We start from the raw sequence: 6,000 nt of genomic DNA on the forward strand, positions 1-6,000 counted from the left end.
CGGGGGAGAAATACAATTTCTGTCAAGCTAAGGCTGGAGGATGCAAATTCAAATGCCATCTGGGTTCAAAGCAAGTTCAAGGCAAGCCTGAACAATTTAAAGAGACTCTGCTTCTAAGTTAAAAATTAAAAATGGGTTGGTGATATATTTCAGAGGTAAAGCACACTGTAAGATCAGTGTCTCATACAAAAATATATAACAGAAAAGCAGGAAGGAAGGGATCCACAGTGCTAGTTGTTTCTTCATCTCCTGTAGGCTTTAACATATATGTATACATTCTAGACTCAGATGTTAATGTGGAGGATGGTGTGGCAGCTATTTTCAGGACGCAAAGATTTTGCCAGAAGAAAAATATGCTTCCGATTTATTATTATTATTATTATTATTATTATTATTATTAATTTGTGTATGTATATATACATGCACACGCATAAGTACAATTTGTGGGTGGTTCTTTCCTTCTGCTATATTGGTCCCTGATATCAAAATCAGGTCATTAGGTTTAGAAGCAAATGCCTTTACCCTTTGCGATGTCTTGTCATTCCAAAGATCAGTTTTCAGTAAGTGCATTGTGAAACCAATTTTGGATTGTGATAAAAGATTGGTTATAAAGATAGTCAGGTAAAAGTGTTAGTTGGAGCATGTATACAAATGAGGTAATGGTTGAACAAGGTTTAGAGCCATGCATTTGTCTTCTTTTTTTATTAATTAGGTATTTTCTTCATTTACGTTTCCAATGCTATCCCAAAAGTCCCCTATACCTTCCCCCCACTCCCCTACCCACCCACTCCCACTTCTTGGCCCTGGCGTTCCCCTGTACTGAGGCATATAAAGTTTGCAAGACCAATGGGGTTCTCTTTCCAATGATGGCCGACTAGGCCATCTTCTGATACATACTCCCAATGGAGGAGCTAGAGAAAGTACCCAAGGAGCTAAAGGGGTCTGCAACCCTATAGGTGGAACAACAATATGCACCTGTCTTCTAAAGGTATGGTGTATAGTCTGTAGAAAATGTGATTCCCCTTAAACCATCCACGGCCTTTAATATGCAATGCATTTACCTTCTTCAGCACCCTGTTCTCACTCTGTGCAGCAAACGGCCAATGCTATCCCTGCCATCACTGATACATTCTACCAACAGGTAGGTAGAGACTGAAGAGACACCTCCCACTTGTGATCTAGAAACAGTACACCTCAGCTACACTGAAACTACACTGGAAGAACTTAGATCTACCTTAAACTAGATGTCTTAAAATACAAGCATGGGAGTGACTACTCAGATTATAATTGTACCAAAAGAAGAGGGGACTATTCCCTGGGATCAACTTATTAATCTTCATAAATCACCACCATGAAACTTCCATCATCTCTGCAAATTACTTAGAGTTTAAAATTAAGACTGAAAGCATCATTAATCCTAAGCTTACTAGATATTCATAAACATTTCTTATAAGGAGTCTACTTTAAAAAGCTTTCCAAACTGTTAAAATTGTTTTCATCATTGCTCTACTCATTGATGAAACAGGAGAATGAACTAAGTAATATCTAAGGATGTAGCCTTGGTTATTTTTCTATTGCTGTGACAAAACACCATGATGAAGGCAACTTATAAAAGAAAGCCCTTAGTTTGGGCTTTTGATTCTAGAAGGTAGTGGAGTCTGACCATTATGACAGGGAGCATGGAAGCAGGGATTCAGTCATGGTGCTGAAGCAGTAGCTGAGAGTTTATATGTTGAGATGACAACAACTATGAGGCCCAGAGAGACAGGGACTGGAGGGATGGAGAGGGAGGGAGGGAGAAAGAGAGGGGGGAGACAGGGGCAAGGGAGTGACAGAGGCTTTTGAAACTTCAAAACCTACACACCTTCAATAAGGCTAGACCTGTTAATCTATCTCAAATTATGCCACCAACTTCAGTCCAATCATTAACATATATGAGACTGTGATGGCCATTTTCACTCAAACCACTGCGTTCCATTCCCTGGCCCATATAGGCTCCTGGCCATATCATAAGGCAAAATGTATTTAATTCAATTTCAAAGAACCCAGAGTCATTCACAGTTTCAGCATAGTTTTAAAAGTCCAGATTTCTTTTGATACTCAAAGAAATCTCTTAATTATAACCCTCTGTAAAATAGCAAAAGCAAATTATATACTTCCAAGATACAATGGCACAGAGTATGCATTACCATTCCAAAAGGGAGGACTGGGGAGAATGAGGAAATACTGGACCAAAGATACCTCTTCCCTTCCAGCTTTGTTGTCAGCAACACAATTCTCTCTTGGGCTGGCTTCATCTGAAGATCTGTTTGGCAGGTATCCCATAGCTCTGGCTTCGCCATCATGTTCAGGTCCCCAACACAATCCAGGTTTCACATTCACAACTTAACACAACAGCACCTCTGGGGCTCCATGCAGGGACTCCCTTGCCACAGGAACTTTCCTTAACTATAGAAGGAGATGCCACAACTGTTTTACTCTAGTATCCTTCTGAACTCTAAAGCCAGAACCACATGACCTATGTTGCCTGCTTGGGAGGGAGTCTAAGTCCCTACTTGAATTACATCTGCATAAGCTTGGATTTGTTGATGTTTTCCTTTGTTGAATAAGCTTTCTTTTGCTTTGAGAGAGAACAAATTGTGGGTCTTTGGTATGTGTAGAAAAGTAAAACAGATCTGAATTATTTTAGAATTGAATTCCCTTTGGTAGGATTATGCAAAGAAAAGAATTCCATGTCGCAAGCTTTCCAGAAAAGGATGTATACTTAAAAACACCATTCTTCCTTCTTATGGTTAACTTCTGATGGTTTTCAGTGCCGTGGAAGAAAATTGTCTTGATCATGGGGAACACGGGATGGAAACTTAAGGCTTGTCTTATTGTGTGAGGAATAAATGTGCAGTCTTCCAAGCTCTCACAGTGGTCACAGCTAACACAGTGGCTTTTCAACTATTTGTGGCTTCTCAGTTTCTTCTGTTGCTCTCTTCATCTAAATCTTATTCCATCTTCAAAGAGAAGTTCAGTTTCTCCTTTTGTGTGGTTTCTTTTAACCACAAGGATAATTTCCATTTATGGACTCAGCATTTTGTGGTTACTTATAGAGCAAATTATCTTGTTCCAGTGGCATCTAGTCTGATTTCAACTGACTTTTCATACCTTGTTTTGGTTTGTCTTTCCCTCTGGGATCATTGTGTCTCTTTGCATTGCATTCAGTGTATTTGCTATGTATATTTCAACGACAAAAAGAATTTTTTTCCCTTTTCCATACTTCAAAAGACATTTTCTAAGCAGTTTGTAGTGTTACACATCTTTAATCCTAGCATTTGGGAGGCAAAGCCACACCAGACTGGTCATCTACATAGTGAGTTCTAGGAAAATCAGAGCTACATAGTGAGACCCTGTCTAGTAAGCAGAAAAGGCAACAACAACAACAACAAAAGGCAAACACTAAACAATTTCAATATTGATTAAGGTTTTAATAAAAATTATGGGCTTAGCAAAAGAACTGCACACACACACAACATATACACTACATATATTATTAGTATGTATAATATAATTTAAAATTTCTATATAAATGTTCAGGTTCATTTATGTTTCTTTGCCCAGTATGTGCCCGGAGCCTTCAGATCTTTTAAAACTGCTGCTGCTACAGATGGTTGTGAGCTTTTATGGGGATCCAACTTCCCCTGGAAGAGGAACCAGTACTCTTAACTGCTAAGTCATCTCTCTAGCCCCCTGTGCTTTACATATTAATGGTCATAGTCTAAGACTACATGAAACCGTGGGTTAAGATTTCTGTGTTTCTTGAGCAGCCATCATATCACCTTCCCATTTTAAGTCATCATAGAACTCACCAGAAATATCCTAAGTTATAGAACTCAATTTGTATTTGCAAACATTAAGTGAAAATGGTATTAGGTATATTATTTGTTATTTTTAAATGTCGCAGTAAGCATGTTTTCTAGGCTTTTTGTTAACTTTTTTTTCTAATTCTCTTATAAGAGTACATAGAATGCCTTACTACATGTGACATTGACTTTATATATCAAAACCTGTAAACATGCTTTGTGGTATAATCCAGAGGGTTGGAGTTCTTAAATTCTAAGCTAATGGTTGGATGTAGGAATTAAAGACTGAGTGTTCTATTCCCTTTGGCATGTGAGTGTGCGTTTGTAGTTCAGGCCCCATCAAAACCTCTCAGTTTTCATACCTGCAAGGCTTTTGATCTGTAGCCCAATAAGTATTTTATTTTCACATTTTCAGCTAAAATAAATGGCTCTACATTTTAATTTCCCATCTATTAACTGCACTTTAGGCTACAGAGTTAATCTGTTACTCTAGACTTTGGAGACATGATAAATAGTTCAGTTGGATTTCCTTTCAGAAGAAATCATTTCTGCAAATATGAGACTGGAAATCTTGCCCAAGGGAGAGAATTAGGAAAAGGAAATATTTTTCTAGCAAAAATATCAAAGTCTTATGACTGTGGCCCAAGAATGATGAGACAGAGAAAGTATGGGTTGTTTAAGACCACCCTGCTGAGTGAGGCTCCTACTCCATCAGAGCCATTTATTTCAGCAGAAAGAATGATGGGTGGGGGAAAGTTTTCAGAACACGTTTGCTGCATCTCAGTCTGTGTTCAATCTTCATTTTTGCCATTTGTCTTGCAGAAGTCTGTACTTTAAAAGAAAAATGGCATAACTCTCAAACATGTCTTCTACTTAATTTATTCTCTCTGCAGGGCTCGTGGGCTCTTGCCTCCTTCTGCTGCTCCTAGCATGGAACTGGACACAAGATAAAACCGACACCAGTCCAGTTCTCATTGTTATGTTCACCATGTCTGTAATCCGGTGTAGCACCAACGAAAAGTAATATCTGGGAATAAAGGTTTCAGAACTGAGAGATACACATGTCTATAGACAAATGCTTCCTGATTATAGCTAGAAAATTCACTCACCACAATAATGAGCCATTCACAGTAGAGAATGAGGACAAGTTGGTCAAGTGGATTCTAAACATATTTTAATTACTGGAGCCTGGTATCAGGGAGTCTCTCTTTGGATTTTGGCATGTAGCAACTGTTTAGGACATTTATTAGTTCTTGTTATTTTTTTTTTCTTTTGTTAGGTCAAGACCAATATTGATCATGAATAGAAGTGGCTAACCCTACCAGTGATTTGTAATCCACATTCAATCTAGTTGGTCAGGCCATTGTAGTTGCTGAAGGTGTATGTTCTACTGTGGGCAGAAGCCATGGCTAGGTAAGGGCTCTGCTAACAAGCCACACTCAAAAACCATGCTGTTGAATATATTTGAGTACTATGTTTAGTAAATTCCTGCATATACACATTGATAAAATATTATGAAAAAATTATTATGAAACAATATTGCATCCTGTTATGGGTTGTCCTGGTGCTATTAAGTATTCAAATGCTAAATACTGGCCCCCAAGATCTGGTTGCCCCTGTCATGTCAATACTCATGTATGTCAAGTGATGCTACATAAAGATTGCTTCCCAATTTAAAACTATTGGTTAAATAAAGGTGGCTACATCCAATTACTGGGTAGAATAATAGAGGTGGGGTTTCAGTTACCTGACTGTGAGTCACAGGTAGGAACCACAAAGAAGGAGGAGAAGGTAAGAGAGTGAAGGAGGAAGAAGACTGAGAGAACTGTAGGTCTTCATTAGACATGATGGAAAAAGTGATCCCCTCCCTCACACAAGACAGACTGCTGGAACAGGAATAACCTGGGTGAGACTCAAACAGTAAGTACTTGGGGAGAGACAGTCTGGGAAGCAGACAGTCTAGCACATAGAAAAATACATTAACTCTTCCGGCTGGACCAGCACCGAGTAGCTAAAGCGCAGGGTCGGCTGACACCCACCAGCTACCCACGACCCCCGCCACAGGATTTTGAGACTGCTGGTGAGTGGAACACAGCCTCTGATCCAGTCCAATCACAATGGACCTGAGACTGCTTTGGTTGGGGAGGCAGAA

The sequence above is a fragment of the Mus caroli genome, unplaced genomic scaffold (genome assembly GCF_978045245.1).
Source record: "Mus caroli unplaced genomic scaffold, Mus_caroli_1 scaffold_7, whole genome shotgun sequence".
Lineage (NCBI taxonomy): Eukaryota > Metazoa > Chordata > Mammalia > Rodentia > Muridae > Mus > Mus caroli.